Source organism: Grampus griseus, assembly GCF_964374135.1.
Source record: "Grampus griseus genome assembly, chromosome: 19".
NCBI lineage: Eukaryota > Metazoa > Chordata > Mammalia > Artiodactyla > Delphinidae > Grampus > Grampus griseus.
In genome coordinates this window covers 42,969,674-42,993,760 of record NC_139013.1, presented here as the reverse complement: position 1 = coordinate 42,993,760, position 24,087 = coordinate 42,969,674, and the positions used below count along the sequence as shown (strand labels likewise).

The 24,087-nt window shown below is 47.1% G+C and overlaps 1 protein-coding gene across 1 annotated transcript in view; it reads right to left on the bottom strand.

The window, feature by feature from the left end:
• ZFHX3 (zinc finger homeobox 3) overlaps positions 1-24,087 on the bottom strand; it is a 243,190-nt gene that overhangs the window by 169,085 nt on the left and 50,018 nt on the right. The window lies entirely within an intron of this gene.

Genomic DNA, 24,087 nt, shown 5'->3' with positions numbered 1-24,087 from the left:
CCATCCCCTCCCTACAACCCACAGAACACCCTTGCTTGTGACTCAGCTGGTTTCAGACTCAAAATATGTAGGTGCAAAACGTGAGCTTGATGTTTCTAAGAAGAGCCACCCCGACTCTCAACGGGCCAACTTCCCCGCCAGCGGAGAGGATCTCGCCCTGCCTGGATGAGCCTGTTCACCACCGGCTGGGTGGTTCTGCTGTCAAGGATCTTCGCGGCGAGCAGAGATGGCAGCTGGGCTCCGCCAGCCCCCGTTCCACACCTGCCTCTTAGTTATTAGTCGCTACCCAAAGCAGCTGTCCTTCAGCCCTGGGGCTTTTCCGTTTCCGACTCCAAAGCGCCACTAAGCTGAATTTGCCCTCTGAGACCTCGCGTCCCTGGGGAGGGAGACATCAGATCACCCGCCACCGCTCTGCTCCTGTGGCAACAACATCACAGGAGTATTTCTTCCGTCCGGCCCCGCTCCAACAGGCAACGCAGCGCCTCGCAAGGCCCTGAGCATTCGCTGCAAATCCCAGGCCACCCTCCCGCCACACCTCCTTCCAGGAGAACACGTGGCTGCTTCTCCACCCACCATCTCATTCACACACAGTGGATGAAGGTTTTGGCTGCGTTTGGTCTCCCTCCCCACCAACCCCCATCTTCCCACTCTTTTTTCATTGCTTGATTCTCGACTGCACAGTGAGCGAATAGCTCCCCCTCGGGAAAAGACGGGGAAGGCAGGTTGACCAGAAGTCTCAGGAGAAACAACTTTCTGGAAGGACGTGTCACGTTTTGTTTAAAACACACAAACACACACCACCTCTCAGCATATAACCTCAAACTCCATTACAACAAGGTTCCGTGTGCCTGAGAAAAGACGTATTGACTTTAAACAAAGATAACCACACCAAACCAAACAGCAAGGGCGATGAGACTTCCTCGCAAGGCTCAGCTGGGATACAGGTGAGAATTCAGGGTGGCTCTTCCTAAGGACGCACATAATTGGCTGGATGACATCTGATTGACAGCTCAGGCCAAAAAGGTTGGCAGGCCTGAAGGGGCGGGAGGGTTAACAGCCCGATCGTAAAATCAATGTCATAAATGCTTGGTAAGTTACAGGAACATGCGGGAAGGGGAGGCCACGACTGATAAAGGGGAACAGCTTTGATGCTTCACCAGGGACTTGTGTATCCACAGCAAAGCCAATCTCCTCTCCAGCCTGGACTGGGCTAAGAAACCTGCAAGCATTTACCAATTAATTGGTGGGTTTCTCTTGCTCTGCTCTCTTCTTCTTCCTCCTCCACAAATCATCCAGCTAAGGGACTGGGACTTCTAAAAACTCACCTAACTTTGTTTTCCATTCCTCAGCAAAAGGTGTCAAGAAAAGATGACCTTATAGGCAAAGACAGATGCACCCGTCGTGGTGACGCTAGCCCCATGAGAGGGGACACACAGGGGACCACTCATTTGCAGGGGCAACAGCCCACTGAGATGCTGGTGGGAAAGAAGGATCCCACTCTGGACCTCAGGCACCAGTTCTGGACTTCCTTTCAATGCTTGCTGGCCAGGGCAATCAGAAGCTCTTACAACTCTGCTAAGTCACGTGTGGTTCAGGGCCAGTGAGCTCACCCAGTGAGCCTGTGAGAAGCGCAGACTCTCAGATCAGAATCTGCATTTTTAATACAAATGCCCAGGGGATGTGCATTATTAAAGCTTGAGTGAGACACTCTCTATTTTACAACAACTTCACCAGACCACCAGCTCCTCCATGCCTGGGGCCTGCACTGCTAGGTAACCAGGCAGGGTCAGTCTTGGGCTCACCCACCAGTCCCTGGGAAGCGCAGGGATGGGGGTGGACAACAGGGGACCAGAGCACAGAGATGAAGAAATCTCTTAGCCCTGCCCCATCCTTCAGCTCCAGAACCTCAGGCCCTCTCCCACTCTCCTGCCCGGCCGGCAGCTCCTTTCACTCTGTTTATCAGCTAGTCAATAAGAAAAAGATAGTTCTTACTTAAGGAGGCAGAAGTCAACTCAGCAGGTCGATCGGCACTCTGTCTGTAAACACGGTTTCCCGTAAAATCAATGATCTTCAGTTACGGACGGCAGCCTGGGAATCCAGCGGGTCCCGGTGCTCTCACAGCCCCCATACGTGCAGCTCTGCCCCCCCACACATACTCCTCCAGTACCTCCAGGGCCAGCACACACAGCACAAACCCGCAACCCCTCCTGCAGCCTGCTTCCCTCCAGCCATTTACACCCCAAAATCCCCTTTAAACACAGACGTGCTCTACTCATGACCACCAGTGTCGTACTCAGCAAGGATATTTTGTGTGTGTGTGGTTTTAAGAATTCAGTTAGATTTCAACTGAGCACACCTCTCCAGTAAGAGAGTTAAAGGGAAGATATGGGAGGGATCTAGCCTCGCACTCTCTGCTGAGCGCCTCCCTCTGCCCTGTGAGAAGTCTTCTTGCACAGAAAAGTTCTAACATCTTCATCGAGAGCCCCCTGCTCTTGCTTCTCCCACAAGTTATAGTTTCCTTGGAACCTATCTGTAAAGCCCCTGCATCTTTGCCAATATCGGTCTTTATTTTTCAAAGATGGTTTAAAATTATAAAACTCCACCCTGTTATCCTGGGCGCCACGCCCACCCCCCCCCCCCCCATCTCGCTCTTTCAACTGAGAAGATGTGATGTGACAGCTTTATCCCATTCCCTTAAGGAGACAGAACCGGGCTCCACGCAACAGTTACAGGGAAGCTGGGGTGGGAGGTGCAGTTACTTGGAAGGGGAGGGGGCTCCACTGATGCGCCAGCTCCTGGAGAATTAAACATGAACAGTCGCACTCTGTAATTTTAAATTGTTAATTAGCACAGGGTTAATTAGGCGGTCCTTTCACAAGAGGCAGTTTGGCAGAAAACCAAGAAAGGAAACAAAGGGGAAGAAAAAAACAAAGAGAGAGCAGAGACAGCCAGAAACTGTTGCCCACCCCCCCCCCCTCGTGAATAACCCATGCAGCATCGCCAGAGAGAAGCAAACCGGAGGGCTCCCGGGGACTCCCTAGTCTGCTGGAGGGGGATTCGATGAGCACCGCGATTTGGCAGTGGGTATCAAAAGCCTCAAAAATGCACGTGCCCTTTGACTCAGCAATTCCCCCATTCCAGGAAACAATCCAAGATATGCAAAGAGATATAAGATTATTCATCACAGTGTTCATAACAGAAAAAAAAAGATGGAAATAATGTGGCGAAACAAGGTACTCTCTAAATAAATTACAGTGCATAGCATTCCATAGGATGTTAAAAAATGGCATTTTTAAAAGAAACTAGTTACGGGCGTGGGAAAATGATCACACAGGATGCTGAGTGAACAAAGCCTATATAGGTCTGCATATGGAAATACATAAGATTTCTATCAAAAAATTTTACAACGGTAATTGCTAGGGGATGAGGTTATGGGCTACTTCATTTCCTCCTTCGCGCCTTTATTTCCCAAGGCTTTTTAAAATGAAAATCATCTTAAGGGAAGTCATCACTTGCTGTGTGTGGCATCATGGTAAGGCCTGTGGGTTCAACGCCACCTCAATGCTCATAACATTCCATGAGATGGGTGCTATTTTTTTAAATTTTTTTTTGATGTGGACCATTGTTAGCCTTTATGGAATTTGTTACAATATTGCTTCTGTTTTATGTTTTGGCTTTTTGGCTGTGAGGCATGTGGGATCTTAGCTCCCCGACCAGGGACTGAACCTGCACCCCCTGCACTGGAAAGTGAAGTCTTAACCACTGGACCACCAGAGAAGTCCTGAGTGAGATGGGCGCTATTTTTATCCCCATTTTGAAGAAGGGAAAACTGAGGTTGCAGCCTAAATGACAAAACCGTAGCCTGGCTGTGGAGTCTGTGTTCTTTGCCACTCTACTGTGTTTTTCTGTAGTGTCTATTTCTCAAGGAGAACTTCAGAACATCTGACATTTACATTCAATCTTTAGGTACCAGGGACTGTTCTAAGATCATGGGCTATCAGGACTGCTATGTAATGGAACACTGCCAGTTCATACACACGCCCCTTTTTTTTTTTTGCTTGGGAGTGGTGGGGGAGGAGAGTTCAAAATGGACTCTCTTACTTGGATATCTTCATACAGGAGAGAAGGGGATAAAAGTTCTTTGCTGTTGCAAAGAACTGTACGGTAGGCCCGTTATCCTGACTTCTTTTAAGAAAAAAAAAGGCAGATTCCAGAAACTATAAATCTAGAAATGTATTCATTCATTCATACATTAACTGAACATTTACTGCACATCTATTATGTGCCTGATGCTAGAGAATCAACAATAGACAGGTCTCAGCTTACATTCTTGTGGGGCAAAGACTGCAAACAAATAAATACAATGTTAAATGTGAAAAAGCACTCAGAAGTAATATAAAACAAGAGAAGGGGAAGGAGTGATGTGTATCATCATTTTGGATAAAGTAAATATAAATATATATATTAAATTTAAAAGGATATGTTATAGATTATATACTGCAAGTTCCTCACAGTTTGAGAACAGAGTTGACAGTTGCTGAATAGCATCTGGGGAGAAAAAAGTCCTGAGGAATTAGCAATTAGCTGTAGGTTCAGTAAGAAAATTCACATAAAATAAACTGAAAAGCAGCTTCACTTAGATTCAATGATCTGAGAAATGCAGTAGAGGGTACTTTTTGATTTTAATAACGTATCCCAAAGTTTATCATTTCTTTGTATCTAGGGTAGCAAAGTGTCTTATAAAGTCTGCCTGATTTTAAAGCTGGAGGATGCCGTTACCTAAAGTACCCACTCAGGGAATTCCCTGGTAGTCCAGTGGTTAAGACTCTGCGCTCCCACTACAGGGGGCACGAGGTTCGATCCCTGGTTGGGGTAAGATGCTGCATGCCACGCAGCGTGGGGGGGGTGGGGGATATACCGTACCCACTCAAAGGTCAATGTGCCTGGGGACATGCCTTAATTCCTGCCTTATCCCTGGTTCCCTTCACTTAAATCAACAACCTGAGGGGCAGAGGAGACCAAGCACATACACCAATTTGCAAAGTAAATAAAGTCGAGAGGATTAACCAATATGCTAATTAGTGGAATCAGGACTTAAAAAAAAAATCTCCATAAGTTGGAACAACAGGCTGAAACGAACAAGATGAAATTCTGAAAGGATAAGTAGGAAGCCTTGTATTTCAGTTCAGGCAAGCAGTAAAACCAACAGAGAACGGAAGAGACCTGGATTAACAGTAGCTTATGCAAAGAAACCCTGGAGGTGTTACTTCACTACAAATTCAGTGGCAGCCCAAAGCTGACCTGGTGACCAAAGACATAAATGTGGCCTCTGGGCTACAGGGGGTACCTCTACCTGTTCCAACTCAGCAGGATCACAGCCCCATCATTTTCTCTGCCTGCATGAAGAATGTTATGAGCCACATGGGGAAATCTCGGTAAGAGGGGTACTGACAACTGAATTGTGTCTTGACCACGTGAATCGTGGCTTGACCACGATCAGCTCAAGAGCAAAGAAACAAGAGGTCCCCATTGCAGGGCAAGACAACTATCCCAAGCCATGCGAAGGCCCGCCCGCCACGTACGCGGAGGATTAGTTCCGAGTCTTCTACTTAGCTTCAGGGTTTAACTAGGAGTAATGAGGGGGAATTTATTAAAAATTAAGAGTTCAACTCAATATAAATGAAAATCTTTCTCTAGATTATCAAAGCTCCCAATGGAATGTTGACTCTGGTTTCATGAATGGAGAAAAAAGACATTTTGCCATGGCCCGAGGTTCCATCAGGCAGCCTCCTGGGTCCTTTGAAATGTGAAAATTCTATTCATTCCAAGTGATCCATCGGGTTGCTCAGGCAGCTTTATCAGCTTTAACCTCCTCCTCTGTGATCCCACAGTGTTTTGCATGTGGGGACACACTGCAACTCTGGGGTTATCGCACTGCTGTAATTATATGTTGACTGGTCTGTTTCTGCCACTAGGCTGAAAGCAACTTGAGAGTAGGTTCCACGTCTCATTCATTTCTGTACTGTCCACATCCAAGATGTAATAGATGCTTAAAAAAACCATGGGGAAAATTAAGGCATTAGGAGAAATGATAACACTTTGAGAGGGGAAAAAAAAAGATGATTCCTATACACATTCTTTCTTTTCCTCTTAGCTGAAGAAGTGTGTGGTGTAACCATTCTCCTCTAAATAGAACCAGGTCTCCTTGTAGAACTGGCTGGTTCTTGGGCTGGGGCAGGGAGAGTGCAGGATGAGCGTGGAGCATCTTTCTAAGCCAGAACATAAGAAAGTGCTCTAAGAATGAAGAGAGTGGGACCGAAGGACCCAGGAGCAGGTTGCAGGGCTCTCACTGCCTGAACCTGGGACAATTTGAGCAAGAAAGTTACATGAGGGTAAAGAACTATAACCCAATATATAACATAAGAATCCATGATTCCATACTTTTATAAATTAAAAAAAAAAGTGGGAGAAGGTAGAGTTCTTGCTTAGGGTGGAAATCCAACTAACAAATGCAGAGGGAATTACGGATTTAGAAAAACACCATTTGGTAACCATCATCATAATAGCCCATTCAGGAAAGAATCGGTGGATACTAAAACTGGTGGGTGAAAGTTTGAGTAGTTACAGAATATTTACACAGTCTCAAAGTATCTCCCCACAAGACACTTATTAACTACAGAAGAAAAAACAGTGATTTTACAGTGGAGAAACCTGGCAGACATCACCTTCCTTCACCATGTGATCAAAGCTAGGATCACCAGGAATGAGACAAATAGCCATCCTGTGTCTCCTGAGAGGATACACTGAGAAGAACACAACACCCCTTCCCTGACATGCCTGCCAGAAATGCAAAACCTGAGTCTAATCATGGAGGGGGCATCAGGCAAATCCAAGCTGGGGACAGTCTACAAAATGTCCTAGGCTCCTACTGAGCCCGCGTGCCACAACTGCTGAAGCCCGCGCGCCTAGAGCCCGTGCTCTGCAACAAGGGAATCAATGCAATGAGAAGCACGAAGAGCAGCCCCCGCTCGCCACAACTAGAGAAAGCCCGCGCGCAGCACCAAAGACCCAACGCAGCCATAAATAAATAGATAAATAAAAATAGATCTATTCAAATAACATGTCCTAGGCTCTTCAGAAATGTCAGTCAGGAGGCAGAAAGACAGATTAAAGGGGACTAAAGAGACGTGACCAATGAACATAACAGAATCTGGGTTCTCTTTCCCTATAAAGGGTACGATTGGGACAACTTGCAAAATCTGATGCAGACCTGTAGACTGGGCAGTAGTAGCAGATGAATGTTCATTGCCTGATTTTGATAACTGCAGTATGGTTATATAAGAGAGTATCTTTGTTTTTAAGACATAGACACTGATACATTTAGAGGTGAAGGGGCATGATGTCTTGATTTTCAAACTGCTTAGAAAAAAAAGTGTGAGAGTGTGTGTCTGTACAGACCTGCGTAAGTACAAACATACAAATAGAACTTAGAAAATGCTAACTTGGGTGGGGGGGGGGGTCTGGAGGAAAGGTATGTTAGAATTCTTTGTCCTATTATTATAACTTTCTTGTACATCTGAAATTATATCAAAAGAAAAAGAAAAAAGAAATTGTCCAGTGCAGGAATACTACATGTTGAACCTCCCAAAATACTTATGAACAGCCAACCCAGCCTGATTCCCTACCCTTGTCTTCAGCTGAAATCCATTCCTGGCACAGCTTCATGAAAAGAGGGAGGCTGCAAGGCTGGACGGGGAGGTGCAGACAGACAGACAGACAGAGAAAACTGGTCTTCCCTTCCTTCAGCCGAGAGGTCCTGGATAGAGCCCACTGGTTGGAGGAGACAAATGGCCATTCTAAGCCAGGCGGAATTTCAAGTAACACACGCTGGTAAGATATTTCCTAAGACACCCATGACCCTGATTCAGGACAGATTTCCCTAACTTGGTGAAAAGCAATTCTAAATATAATGGCAGGGGCAGCCACCACAGAAAAGAACCCCAGCAACCTACAGAGGGTGGGCTTTGCTTAACCTAGACTAAAACACATTAGCGAAATACACAACAATGAATAAACTATCCCCTTGGCCTCAAAAAAAAAAAAAAAAAAAGCCAAGGGCAACCTAGATTCTGAGATAAGTAGAAATCTCATTCAAGGGGCAAAGAAATAATACCCTCATCTGTTTAGCTTGGAAGCCACTGAAGAAGCACATCCAATTCCATTCTGTGCTTTATACAATAACTGTATTTGTATATTGCTGCTGCGTATAAGTCAGTAAGTGTTAAACCATAAATAGGTGAGATTCCATCCTCTTGGTAGCAATTTCCCAGTAGCCTTAAGAATTATTCTGTTACTATGGCGAGGTCAGAAAACACACACATGCTGGAACAGGTCTCTTGTGTTGCAGGAGGACCATTGCCCGGAAGGCCCAGAGAATTGTCCAGGCCCTGGGCTTCGTGTTTGCTAATAAGTGCATCTGTGCTCTTTCCAGCGTGAACATAAATCAGCCTGGAAGTGAAAACTGCTAGCTCAGTCCATTCTGCAGGGAATCCACAACTACCGTGATTATTCTGGCTCCAGTGGACTCGTGGAGGGGAAGAGGAGGGAGTCGTGAGATCATAAAGCAGAGCCAGGTCTAGGAGCCCAGGCTGTGGGTGTTGGGAGAGATGAGCTGGTATTTAGGGGAAGAGAATTTGTTACTATACACATGGACACACTCACAGTTCAAAAACAACCAAACCCATGAATACAGTAATAAAAAGTGAAATGACTCAGCTATTACTTAATTCTCTGCATTTTTCTTAAAAAAAAAAAAAAAAAGGATTTGGGGCAGTTTAACCAGCTATCCCAACACTTCGGTACTTACTTCAGTGTCTACTCTGAGACCTCTCCACCATATCCAGAGGACTACAGGCCAGCATCCTTTGTCCATCTCTGGCCTGAATGGTTCTCTCCTGACCTGGATTTATGCACCATAACACATGGATCCCCACCCCCCTCCCAGAGGTGAAGCAGCCCCTCCTTCAACTGCCCCTCCTACCTGACAGGTGCGTACCTCAGCCCCTCCAACCTCGCCCATCCCTCAGTGCTTTCCCCGCTCAACTGGATACCTTCCCCCACTGAGTCTACTACTTCAGTGCCTTCTTTTGCCAGCACCCAAAACTTTTCATCTCTGATTTCCTAAAAATTCCTCTTAAAAGATCCCATTTCTGATCTCTCTGTTTTTCCTACTGGGCTGTGGAGCAAAAGCTAGGAAATGATGTAAAATGTACCATCTGGCCCGTTACAGCTTCATTCTGGCATCTCATGTTAGACTTATTTTAAATAATTTCTTCTTACTAAAGGAGTATGAACTCGGTATTTTAAAAATTGGGGGGTATGTGCAGAAAAGCTCAATAGCTGAAATAAAAATCACCTATAATCCCACCAGCCAGAGAGCCACTGGGAGGTAGAAAATTTTTAGGTTTTTTTCTTCTATGTATCGATAGTTAACACATCTTTACCAACCTCAGATCACACTGCTCCTTAAGTGGACTGCCCCTTGAACTTAATTTAGGCATTAAACTGTTCCCATGTCATGAAACATTCTTCGTAAGTTAGAATTAATGGGTGCATACACACTGCATCCTGTGGACATAGCATCATTTCACTAAGCTCTATGACTGGACATGTAGGTAATCCCTAATATTCTGCTGTTAACGCTGCAATAAACTCTCATAAATCTTTGTGCATCTATAATAACACAATAATAAAAATAAGTAGCAGCTCTATCACTACCCTCTTAGTAGGGCCAGGCATGGTTCTAAGCACTTTTTAAATAGACATCATTTCATTTGATCGTTCAACAGCCCACTTTACAGATGAGGAAATTGAGGGTTAGAGGGTTAAATACCTTATACAAGTCACATACTAGCTAAGTCAGCCTTTGAAAGCAGGTAAGCCTTCCTTCCTACTTTAAAACCTAGGCTTTCACCCATAACATTCCATCTCTATTTCCTTAGGATGTATTTCTGGAAGTGTAACTGCGCTCAAAAGCTAGGAATATTTCGGGCTCCCCGGCACAGGCCAAATGGCCTCTAGGAAAGCCTTTCCAGCTCATGCCCATTGGCACACGAGCCTCAATTTTCCTGCACCCTCATCAATAGTGGGTATTATTTTGTTTAAAAAAAAAAAAGTATATTTGGCAGGCAAGAAACGGCATCTCATTTTAACATACATTTTTTGCTAGTGAGAGAGAACCCATCTGCAGATACTCATTGGCAATTTCTATCTCTTTCGTTAATTGCCTGTTACTTCTGCGGCAGGGGTGTGTTGCCCTTTCCATGATGGTTAATAAGAGGGCTTCATAGGGTTTTACTGGCCAACCCTCCCACTCGACCGGCCACCGTATTCCACTCCCGCGTGAGCTCCTGAATGGAAGCCTGACCACTCACACCGCCAGGCACACAGTGCTGCTCTGTCCTTCCCTTGGATCTCAACTCCTTTAAGCGAGTGGACTGTGCCCACGGCTTCACTTCCCTGACTCTAATCTTCTAAAGCCAGCTCTGTGCGCGTAGCGGGAGCTAGACCGCCTCACATCAACAGTTCTCAAGCTTTGCTGTGCAGCGCACCCGACCACAGAGCTGAGCGAAGATACACACAGACACCGGGCCCCACCCCAGAATACAGGCTCAGGCTCTCTGGAAGGGGCGCTGGACACTGCTTCGGGGGGTCAGAAGGCCCCATGCCTCCAAGATTCGGCCCTCTCTCCGAGGCCACCAATGCCCTTCTTGGGGTAACCAATAGTTGCTCCGCTTTTCCTCTCATACTCTTCAATCTCCCCTCCATTCAAAACTGCTGACTGTCCCCTTGAAACCTTCTCCCCCCTTCACTTCTCTGGCACGGTTTTCTGGCTCTCCTCCTACCTCTCCAACCTCTACCCTGCCTGCCCCTCTTCCCATCCCTTCAGCCCTCCATGGACGCACTTTTCCAGTTATTCGATAAAATTCCCTATTACATTAACCCACAGAAGTCTCTCCTCTCTGTTCTACAGTATTGAACCACCATCATTCTTTCTTCCCCCCTGGCTCTCTGCTCTTATCTCTGTACCTCAACTACCTTAACTACTTCTGTGGTTTCAATTACTGAAATTATGAGTTGACTCCCAAAACAAAAATTTCCATTCCTGACTTATCGCTTGCATATGCATCTCATACTTTCAGCAGACCACAAGATGTCTGCAAGCGGCTAGCCTTCCATCACTCCACACTCAGCGTGGCTCGACATGTCCAAGTGGAACTGCCCCTCACTGAACGCCCTGGGCTCCTCAGGGGGAACTCTCAGTACCATCTCTGATTCCAGAAAACAGAAAGGGAAGATCACTCTAGCCTTCCCGCTGTCATATTCGCCCAGTGCCTGTCCCATGCAAGAGACAGCTGATGCGCATATTCAAACCGATGCTCTCCAGACTGGTCTTAAAACGCTCTAAAATCGACCACCACACTATTAATCAATCAGCTCTCTCACTTGCCCGACAGCACCGTCTCCTCCCCATCATCACATTCTTGCCTCTGTTTCTGCAGCCCCAGGCCCCGTGGACGTTCTCTCTCTTCCTCAACATTTATCCAAACCTTGCACGTCCTTTAAGAAGCACAAGCTCCAGTTCCACGGAGGCAATAGACTCCCCTCCTGTCACTCAAACCCACAGAACTCTCTCCTCTCTGAGCTCCGACAGTAATCACCACCACACTGACACTAAAACACTCCCTCCTTGCTCCAGCTTGGTTACTTCTATCTCTACAAATGGACGATAAGCTGCTTGAAGGCAAACATCTGCTTATAATTCTGTTCATCTAGCCCAGCGCTAAGCATGTAGGATGGATAAAACACTTGATGGAGTTTTAACTTAATTAACACATGATTAGCGTGATTAGAAAGAGCACTCTCTCTTTCTAGGATACATCTTAAATAACATCAGTGGGAGCGTGTTGATCTGAACGTTACGTATAATTGATCACCGAAGACCCGTTCATCCTAATTCTGAGGCTCAGGTACGACACCTGAGTATCTCAGTATTTTGCGATTTATTATTTCCTGTTCCAAATATCCGAAAGCTCTGAAGTCTACAGAGGCGGCCCTCATTCCAGCCACCTTAAATAGTCAACGAAACAGAAATCCAAGAAGCCAAGCAAGTCCCTAAATATGATTCTGGGTTTCAAGGGGAGAGTGAGGGGAATCAGGTATGGACAAGGTTTCTGCCTCACAGAAAGAGCTATCAGCGCTAGGCTCACTACGGTAAGAGGTTCTCATGAAGTAGTTCTTGGTCAGCAGAACGTTTAATTTGAATAGCAGGAGAAACTGCGGGGGTTCAAGCTGCACAGACCCAAGAGAAACTCAGCAGAGCAGATTCTTTGTTTGCACTCGCTATTTCCAGGATGCGGGGAGAAGCAGCCACGGGCCTTAAGCTTTCTTTTGTATAGGTCTGATCTAGGCGAGAACAAATGAATACCCTGTTAGCTGCTTTTCTCTGGTCCTGTGGCAGCACCTGGGAAACCCCATCCGACCTTCCCGGATAGAGGAACTCCTGCTCTCCGCGAACTCTGCCACCTGTCGTTCAGGGATGATCGGGAAGCCTGGGAAGGGTGAGGGGAGAGGTGGCCTTGGGGAAGGACAGTCTCCCTCAGCGCGCATCTCCAAAATGACTCTCTGAGAAAGGAGTGTGTTTTCCTCCCGGCCGGAAGAATGCCACATGGCGGGCTCGCCATCAGCAGCGCACTCTGGCACAAGGCTCCGGAGTTGGCACCATGACAAGACAAACAAGGGTTGCCCTTCGAAGGCAATTAATGGGGCAACACACACACACACACACACACACACACACACACACACACACACACACACACACACACACACACACACACACACACACACACACGGCCTCTCACCAGTGCAGGCACAGCGAGGTCTTCAGATCTTCCCTGGCTCATTAGCATAAACAGCTTTTCAAGCAGCAGGGAGCAACAGGCACCACTAAATAAAGCGGGAATGGAGGCTGTGCAGCCCAGCCGTTGGCAAGTGCACCAAGGGGGATGGAGAGCCAGCGCGCGGGGTCTTCCCCAGGCCCCAGGAAGGGGGCGCCCTGGCTGACACCTTCTAGGTGCTGTGCAGCCAGCACCTCCCTAGCTCCCTAGTTGGACAGTACACTGTAGATGGCAATCCCATCGCAGAATTTCCTCCTCAACAGCTTCATTGTACTCAACTGAAGGTCTGAGAAGCACACTTCCTATTGGGTAGTCCTTAAATCCCAGAGGCCTAAGGACTCATTTTACATTTCAGTTCCCTTCCTCATGGCAAAGTGGAACAGCAGTCATGGTGACCGTGGAGGACTTCAAGACGGACTAAAGAGGGTACAGATCCTGTTCGCCCTCTGAGTGTGTTTGAAGGACTTCCAAATTCCAAAGCTTAAAAAGCCAACTAGGTGTTGGGTGGGTGGGTGTGTGGGTTGCAGGTGTGCCGGGAGTGAAACTTAATTACGTGTCCTACTCTTCACAGTCCCTTCTCCATCCTGCCTGGCAACTAGGAAGCCAATCCTTTGCACCGTTACTTTTAATCAAGAAAAACAGGTTGAGACATATTTACCACTGGCCACTTCAAAGAGTGGCCCTGGGAATGAGGCAAAACAACAAAGGAAAATTTCTTCTTCAAGTGCAAGGATCCAAGCGCTTGCACTTCCTCAACCCTCCAGAAGCCACCCGAAGACCCAAGTGACTGAGGGTAACAAAGACACCCTCACAGACTCAGCACAAATGGCCCAGGTGGGCTTTCTCCTCTTGCTGCTCCAAATGCTGCTTTGGGGTCAACAGCTGCTGTGAAGAACCACCAAGGCCACGTTCAATAGGACTTGAATTAATTACGCTTGAAAGTCTCTTATCCAAGCACTGCTAAGACCGAACAACTGAGTTTGGGAATGAGTGTGGTTACATATTTTTCCTTAATGGCTTCCTGAACACCCTGGTTAGGTCTGATCCCTGGGGGGGGGGGGGGGGGGGAATTGTCAGTTCAAGTCATAAAAAGTGATCAATGTAGATCAAGATCCTGTGCTAAGTGTCTAAGATCAGAGAAGAGAAACCTATCAGTGCAAACACACAAACATCATTTTCACACAAAATGAAAAATGCACGCGAACATCGAGAACTTCAGCTTCTCCTGAAGTGGCACCCTCTCCCCTCTCACCCCTACAGTTCGGCTCTTCCCACCAAAACTTCCAGGCCGCAGCCCTAATCCTGGACAGCGCCAGAACGAGAGCAAGCTGGCGGAAACTGTTTCTGCAGCTCCGAAAGATCGCAGAGTTAAGTCACGCTGAGATTGGGGGAATCCAACCTGGTCGGCTAACGGGGCCAATTTCTTCGGCACAATAATAAAGAGGCTACTAGGGTTCCGGCCCCATTGCTCTTAGCTTGAAATTCCTGTGAATCATGCTTGGCCAAAACCTCACTGGCTGCTCTAACGATTTTTATCCGTTCACACGACAGATGTTCACTGAGTGCCTACAATATACACAGCACCCCTCCTATCAATACAGACTCCCACTAGCTCGCTCTCATTAGAGTTCAGACACGCAAAAGAAGAACCTGGACGGCAGCGACCATCCAGGGCAGGGTGCTAGCAGGGAGAGACACAGAACTTCACGTGCTCCTGGATTCACGGTATCAACACAGTTAACCAGGTTACCACTCCCCCCGTTCCAGAGCCTCCCTGCTCTAAGGCCAGAATCTGTCCTTCTATTAATCAGATGTGGCCAGTGAGGACCTCGGATGCCCACTGCATTTAGAAACATGGCTCAACTACTGCAACGCATGGTTTGGCGAGTTGTGCCACTACCCTGAGCCCCTATGGTGCTGGGGACACCACAGTGCTCACACCTGGGTCCACCCCTACCACGACCCCCAGCCGTGCTCATCGCTCTCAAGGGTCTCACCTTCAACCTGCGTGGGAGTCAGTGGTCCATGTTTGAGATGGACCATTTCCTGATGGCTCAGGATGAAGGTATGCTGTCCCCCAAATAACTTATGAAAAAATGCCAGAACCACTGAACCGGCCTTCACCTAAGCATTTCTTCTTCTTGGACATTGTCAAGTTGACAAGACATGGTGCGATTTCACTTCTACTGGCTCCTCTCAGGTGATCCAACAGGTTCCCTCATCCTCACCCGCCCTGAGCATCCCCCACCCTGGTGTCTCTGGCCTCAGTTCCTCTTTAGGCTGGAGCCAGTGACCTGAGAGGCTCTGCGCGCACGCACGCACGCGCGCGCGCGCGCACACACACACACACACACACACACAGAAGTAGCCGAATGTTTCAGAGGCAGCGTTCACCCTCCCCCAGCCCTACCCGGAGGTGCTGGAGCGGGCCTGTCCCCACACTCCAGCTTCCACATAACCAAACATCACCCTCCGACAGAGCCTCGTGTTCACGACACGGTCCTGAAAGTTCCAGGGAATAACGCAGGGGCGGAGGGGGGGGGGGGGTCTGGTTCTTAATGGGCTGATAATTGAAGCCTAAAGTCTAGGAATTAAAATGAACCAGCTCTGAGAAGCCTGTTTACCAACTTTAACTCGGCTTCGAGTTGTCCCCCCGCAACCATGTGGTTTCCTATCACAGGTCAGTGGAAGAAGCTGAAAGTTCTGTATTTCCTTTGGTGTCTGTCTTGGGTGGGGTGGGTGGGGAGAGAGAAAAGCAAAAGCCACCCTCATGTGTGCCCATCACAGAGCAATTCTACTGACCTCACACAAAGGGCAGGGAAAACCTGCGCACAGTTTTAAACCATCCCCACCCAAAGGGTCGGGGAGAGAGTTCAGGGCAAGGAGGGAAAAAGAAGGGAGAAGAAAAAGACCGGGCATTTTCCTTTTCTTTTTTTTTTTTAAAGGGAATCTTTCCTAAACATTCACTCACCAGCCCTTCTGCCTCCGGGATGGAAAGTGTTACTCAGCTGCAAGGCCTCTTGCTAATTGTGGGTTTTTATTTTTATTTCCTATTACCCTCTCGCACGCCTGATGAGATTATTTTACCGGAACTGACACAGCTGGAAGCAGCAGGCATACGTGGAGCCTCTGAGGAGGTGATGCAATTTCATTTTCATTGATCAGAAATCAGCAGGGCAGTAAGTGATGGGAAATTCCATTAGAAGAAAACTTGCAAGCCATGAGCCTCAACTTCCTCGCCACACCTAGGAGCCCCCAGGGGTCTTGCCTTTCTCTGGACTAGGTCTGCACAGAGCAGAGGCTCGGAAGCGCCCTCCTCCACGTGGGAATGAAAGCATCAAGGCCGCGCTACTGGCCCGAGAGGGTGTCTGGCTGGGAGAGGAACGCCGGCAGGACTCCTTCAACCAACAAGGGCACCGCAGTTCTCTGCGGATGAGAGAGAAGTCATCCAGGGACCCAGAAGAGGAGCCCTCAAAACCACGCCCCACAGCCCCTCAAAACCAATGCTTAACGGCTCCCTTTCCAAGTGTCACAAACAAGCAAAGAGGAGGCCACTGGCAATCATTGTAAATATGTCTCCCAACCACTCGTAGAGATGCTCCTGAAGGCACTTACCATGTATTTATTGAGCGCCTACTGTGTGCCAGGGGCTCAACAAGCACAGACTCAGACCCTCCCCTAACGCTGCTGGAGGAACATCCTTCTCTCTCTCCTGGACAATCAAGGAAGCAGAGGTCCTGGGAGGTAAGGGAGAGAGCCAGTTGGGACCAACGACTTACTGAGGGTTAGCACAGCCTCCCTGACAGCAAAGGCAGGCTGCGTGAGAGCCAGCGAGAGAACTCGCCCACTCACGCGTGAGTCTTAGGATGAAGCACATCTGATTGCCTAGCCTGCTTTTCTCCAGGTAGAGCAGACGACTGACTGATACATCCACCTCTGTCACCCTACACATCTCAACAACAGCGATCCTTGCGTCCAAGGCTGGAACCAGAGGTGAACTCTTCAGAATGCGTAGAATGGCTACTGTTTTAGCAGTTAACACCCCCTCCCCCCAACTGTCTGCCCAGCAAATACTGCTTCACTCACCAAGGGAAAAAAATAGCAAGGGGCTACTCAAAAAGACAAGTTCTACCGACAAACAAAAACAAAACAATCATCAGCCAGGCGGCTCACCAGACCTCCTCCTTTGGCCATTCTGCCGTATAAAATGTGAATCAGAGAAGGACCAGGCCACACTCACAAAATTAATACCGTTCCAAACAACTGTCCACCACTAAAATGGGGGAAAAAATGGAAATGCGTAAGTGAGGACAATATGTCAAATCAAAATCTATCAGTAGGTTTTTATTGAGCACCTAAGCCGTGGCTCTACAAAGCAGAGACTACATAAGACAGGGACCCTGGGTGAATGAGCTGGCAGAGAGGTCAGAGTCACATGAGAATACCCAGCACACATTTATTCACACTGCTTACAAGAATATACAATACAACATGATAGCATAAATTGAGGCCAGGTCAAGAGAAGAAACAAACAACAACAGTGGAGGAAACTTTGAGCCAAAAATGAAGTTTAAAATGCATACAATAATAACCAACACATTGAGCCATAAATGTGGCTCTAAGCTTTCTGGAAGTCCAGAAGGAAAACATAATAGCCTTGTTTAAGGTACACTATTCACAATGTCCAAGAGAAAAAGAACAACAAGCCCATCGCTCAGGATTATTTAGCATCAACAATTTCTCAATTACAAAAATTGGGATAAGGACTAGGTAGCAAGCAGAACCTTCGAGGTCATAATAAGGAGGCTTCGGCTTCAGGTCATTCAGTCTCACTGCCTCTTTCTTTTCTTCCCCCCCCCCATCCCGGTACGCAGGCCTCTCACTGCCGTGGCCTCTCCCTCTGCAGAGCACAGGCTCCGGACGCACAGGCTCAGCGGCCATGGCTCACGGGCCCAGCCGCTCCGCGGCACGTGGGATCTTCCCGGACCGGGGCACGAACCCGTGTCCCCTGCATCGGCAGGCGGACTCTCAACCACTGCGCCACCAGGGAAGCCCCTCACTGCCTCTTTTGATGGACAAGAATGATGACCCCAGAGAGTGCTGGTGGTTTATCCAAGGTCAGATAGCTGGTCAGTGGCAGAGCTAGAAATAGGACCTGGGTATCTTCACACCACACTGACAGTGTCCCTTTCTACCACACGTAGCTACTCCCCAACATCCTTCAAAATCCATGGGCTGGTTTGGGGGGCACATGTGGAGGCTACAGTTGGGGGCGAGGGGGCCGAATTAGATTAAGAGACCTAAGAACCAAACACCTAAATGTACTAGGTAGACCTCATTTGTTAGACCATTCTAACAAACCAACTGTAAAAAGCCATTCTGGGGACAATCAGGTAAGTTTGAACAGCAATTTGGGATTTGACGATGTTAAGAATGTGTTAATTTTGTCATGTTGACATAATATTATTATCACCTAAGAAAATAATGAAGCATCATGATATCTTTCACTAGCTCTAAAATCAAAGCCAATGAACAAAAAGATTAAACAAATCCAACAAAAAGTGAATTGTTGTCAAGTCTAAGTGATGGGGTTCATCATATTATTTTGTTTATATAATACACTTTTTTTTTTTTTCTTTTAAAAAAGGAAGTTCTGTCTTTACCCAGTTCAGGAGCACCTTCTGAAAAAAAGAACTGCACTGGCCGGAGCCAAGCGTCTCAGCCTCGAGTTGACACATTCATGGCAAGCTAAGCCTTTTTTCAAGGAAATAGGAATTGTTCTTTCTTTAGAGGAGCTAAAGGACTTCCAAAGAAGTACTTTAGGCCCCAGCTGCCTCTGAATCTTGTTCAAAACTCACCATTTGCTGACCCCACCCTTACTCCTACCCTTAGAAGGTATGAGGCACCATCCTGCCACTAATACACGAAGAGATGATATGCATCATGCTCTGGGCACAGCCCCTGACACGTTTATACGTGGCAACTATCACTGTCATTACTGGGCAAAAATGAGCCCAATGTAACAGCCTAAGATTACATAAGAGCTTGATTTAGAGCATGGAGTCAAACTCTGATTAAGAAAAACACATCCACTGATAAGTTAAAAGCCTCCAACTGGTTGATTTAGCGGGTTAAAAAGTAATTTTAAACACTTCCAGTGAATTTACTCCCTGGCAATGTTTACAACCATTGTTTCTGAGCTCATTGTCTTTCATCTCAGTATGAATGTTTTACATAAGTCACCTTAATTGCTTTGTAAAGTCTGAACTGAGCTGGTTCCCACTGGGCTGGCTCTCTTGTGCTCATCTTCAAGGAGGATGACCCAATGATAAGTGGGCTTCTTGCCATATGTGGGCCCACACACATCCATCACCATGCTACAGCTTCCTGGGAAGTACTCTTCGCAAAGAACTTTTTCATAGTAGCATTAGCATTTGACCAAGAAAACAGTCACACCCAGCACCAACTTCCCCAGGAACAAGTAACAATGCTTCTTTGATTTATGTGGTGGTTTACACATTTTCAAACACTCTTATATTCATTTCTCATTTGACCACCAACAATCTTGTCTTGTTAAGTAGACAGACTAGGAACCATAATTCAGATTTTACAGGCTTAAAAAGATTCTAAAACATTAGAGCAACTACTATGAGTCATTCTTTCCCAAGGTCACCAGCTGCTTAGTAGCAAATCAGGAACCAGGATCCATTCTGCAGTTTCTACTCCAGTGTTCTTTTCTCTATGAAGACACCACTTCCTGAAAAAGAATCGTCTTTCCAAACCCTTCAGAGATCACATTTCATCTTCTAAATGAGAAAAAAATCTGAGTACACCAAACACCCAAAAAAAGATATTTCACTGCTCTGCTCACATCTAAAAAGCAGAGTTATAAATAACCCCAAATACTGGGTCGCTCCACACAGCCAAGAACCTTGATGCAAGGCATTAAGTCTTAAAATTTTACACAGAATGTGACTCCCTCTAAAACATTCTCTACCACGTAGACAATATTACTGCCCGAAAGTCTGACCACATGGCTCAAAAAGCTATTTGTGAAAAGAGCAAAGTAAAAAAGCTGTCAACATCTAGGAGCTCCTCGTGAATGAGGTCGAACTTAGAAGAGCTAGTATCAACACAGAGTTCGAGTTAAGACCAGTGGGGTAATGCAAAGGGTGATTTGGGCCACAGTATTACTGCCTTATAACCCAAAGTGCACAAATCTACATAAAACTAAAAATGGGGGTTTCATCCCCATCATGAATGTTGCTTATTCTGTAGGTAAGGGCCATCTGGTCTACCCTCTGCCTCTGTCACAGTGGAGCCCTTTGAGCTACAGTCCCTATCATAATGGAAAGTAATGAACTTTGGTCAACTTAACCACTGCGCACCCTCTAAGCCTAACTGATCTAACTGACACTTTAGGAAGAACATTATGCTTAAAATAAAACTTTCCAACTTGTGCAACCAAGGTAGTCTGGGCAAAGAGAGATTGAGGACAGAAGTGGGTGGCCCAGAATACAAGACAGTGATGGGGATCCCTTGACATCCCAACTGGAGAGAGGGTGACCTGGTAGGGTGGGGTCAGGAGGGAAAGCTTGCTTAAGCTATGGCCCTGGGTAGACTCTTCAACTACGTCAAGAGGGCCACCCCCACCAACTTCCCACCATTACTCACTGGGGCCATTCTCTCACCTGCACAGGCCTAGCTACTCACTGCCACCTGTGGGCTCAGCCCTGCTCATCAAGCCTGTGTCTGGATACCACAGTCATGTCTTGCTATTACTACCCTGGGCCTCACCAGACAGAGTCTACAGCCTTACATCTTGCTGCCCAGACTCTATGGTCTGGCTTCCTGACCCTCTCTTATATGGGCTCTTTTCTGCTTGGGACTTGAATCTCATGACCGGGAATCCCGTACACCTGCAACCCTCTTGTATATACCTACCTACACTTCTCCAAGTTCAGTCCACAGCCCTTGCCTTTATCACATACCTACTGGCCTCCTCCCCATCTGATAAACTTCCATTCCTGGATCCTCTTGGGTAACCATGAGGGATAAGGAAGCCAGAGGCTGCAGCCTGGCGAGAAGGGCAGGAAGGTGACAGCTGCCAAAGCAATTCGCCCTCCCTCTGGTCCAGCTATTACTACCTCTTCCTCCCCCACTCCCCAGCGACTCCATGAAACTCACCAACTTTTAAAACTGACTCCCAGATGTAGTAGCTGGCTTCTCACTAGAGGTCAAGGTCACTCAGGTTGAACAGCACCTGTGTTGTTTGGTCTATAAAGACCCCTACGAAAGCCTGCACTAAAATTGGGCCAAAGGGGTTAAGTTGCTGGATATGGTGTGCAAGCTCACCTCCCTCCCAGCTTCATTTATACTCATTTTATATATGAATACATATATACATACACACATATATATAATATATACACACACATACATACGCGTACACACATATACATCTTTCTCATTTAAAGCAAAACAAAATATAGCAGTTACAGGAGAGAAACGACATAGAAAGTCAACAGACACACAAACCACCATCACCCCCACTGCTGCTACCAAGACCTTGTCCTGAAAGTGTCTGGATGACTGTCACTTACCACTACCTAACCCTTAACTACAGGCTAGGTCTGGGGACTCCATCCCAGCTGCTCCCTAGAGCTAAGTATCCTTGTTGCCTTTGTTTCGTCAGGAGAAAAGGGAGATGTAAACGTGAACCAGACAAGAGACAGGAGATAGCCAGTGAGAGTGACATAATCTAAAGTGGCACCAAAATCCATCTCCAGCATTCTGTCATCTTATGATCGACCATTTCACTTCAGACACTCATTGTCCGGAGGAACCTGAATCCTAGAACTAGATGTCCCCAAGTAAGCGGTTTCTCTCTAAAAGTAAAATGTGGTACACAAAGCAAAGTGCTCAAAGCGTCCCAGGAATGCCTGTTCCATGAGGGCGTCAGCACTGCAGTCCTCAGTTCCATCGTGGGAAGGGTGGGGTGGAGTAGAGAGGACCCCTAGACATAGCCAAGGCAGGGAAGAATCAGGAATTTGAGCTCTTAACATTCAAATTCCCGAGTCACAGTTGAAACCCCACTGCTGTAATTGTTTTATACACTGTCTACACACACACACACACAAACACACACACACACACACGATGCCTTTTAAAAGTTGCATTAGCTTCCCTGTTTAAAACCCTTCCTTCTGTTGGGCACCTTGAGATAAAAGCTGTGTTTGACCCCCTGGCCGGCCTTCAAATTCTGGCACTTGCTTGGGCTGGAACCAGAACAGCCTTCCATCCAACCAGGGAAGGCACAGGCCCTGCCGGCAGAGCAGGGGTTAATGGAAGCTGACCGCAGCACGGTTGTTAAGGTAATCAATACCGCTGAGATACTAAAGCAGCATAAGCCGCAGTATTGATCGCCCAGCAGATGATAAAACTGTTTATTATGATAATTGCAGGGTCCCTGCAAGATGCTCCCAGTGCTTCCTAAAGCTGTTTACAAAACTAATAAAGATTTGCCATTTCAAGATCTTCCATTTTAACCACCCCTCCTCCCCCAAGCTTCCACCCCTGGCCCATCACCAAAAGGCAGAGCTCACCCCCAGGCTATGAACATGTTCCTCCCTGGGACAGCACCAGAGCCTGTCCTGGGTGTGTCATGACTCTCAGGGGCCTCTGAGGAAAGGGCTCACCTTCCACACCCTCACCCTGCCCCCAACTTCAGGAAAGGGAAGCAGGAAGCACAGCCGACTAGACCCTCAGGACGTTAAGATTTCCTCCTCAGAGCCCGCCACGTGATAATTATGGGTTTTACCGATGGAGGGGGCTGCTCAGGGCTCCTTGAGCTAACATCCATTTGTTATAGCACATTTAAGAAACCACACCACCTTGGTTTGTAATTAAAACTTCTCTGGAGAACCTGGTGGCCATGGAACTAACTGAACACAGTCAAATGCTGGTTCTAGAATGCGTTTCTGCCAACACAACTCAGGGGTGACTTTGGCTGCTAGGCTGGGCTCATGACTCGAGTTCTATCATGCCCAGTGCAGCAGCTTCATTTTATTAACAGTGGAATTAACACCTCAGTTATAAACACGGCTATCTGCCTTGAGACCCAAGTCTTTGGATTAATAGCACTGTTGATGATGACAGTGATAGTATTTTCACATGCTGTGATATTACTTTCAAGATGAACTAGATGAATGTGGAAATGTTTCTCGACAGAAGTAAGCACCTCACAGACAGCATTAATGCTCTTCAAACTGTTCTAGGGAAAACTCACTGGGTCCTGAGAATAAGTATGGTAGCTTCAGGATGCAAAGCTTGCAAATACACTAGAAGTGTGTTTTCAGAGTGTGCAAGAAGAAAAAAAGGAACCCAAGTTTTGAGAAGAAGCCAGTAGCCATTCCGTTAGCAATGGAAGCCCCCCTTTCTCACTCAGCCCTGAATAATGCTGGCTCAGTCCATAGTGACCACCAGGATTTTACCCTTAACAGAATGTGACTGGACTTGGCCTTCAAAACCACATTTGCAACTCAGGGGCACTGATCTGAGAGCTGATGAGCCAAAGAAAGATGATTTGGAGGCAGCGTCTTTCTTTTCAATCAAAGCACGGAGAAATCATTAACCAATGCTCCTGTCTTGACCTTGCACCACGACCTCAGCTTAGGCACTGAAGCCCTGACCCTCCTGATTCTCCCCCGAGTCAGCTGCCCCCAGCAGCTCTGGGAGATCACTGCCCATGGAGCCTGCCTGTGTGCGGACACATGCACGATTTAATTCTGTGGACCAGTAGAGACATGCAGCTCCTCTGTAGACACCTGTCTGCTCCGCTACTCACAATCACACAGAAATCAGGAGACTGGAGCCAATTTTATGTAGAGTATAATCCCCTTGCCAAAGACCTTGCCATGAACTCACAGATACCACAGCATGGCTGGAAGGGATGCACCGAGATTAGTTTAACCTGGTTACCCGCTCTTACAGGAAGTGCTTGGCAACCAGAAATGGTAGGAGGAAATCTGAGACTTCCCTATCACTGAGTTTCATGAACGATACACTCCTAGGCAAAGCGGCAGAGGACAAACAGTCATCAACTACTAACTCCCAGCTAGATGCCCTG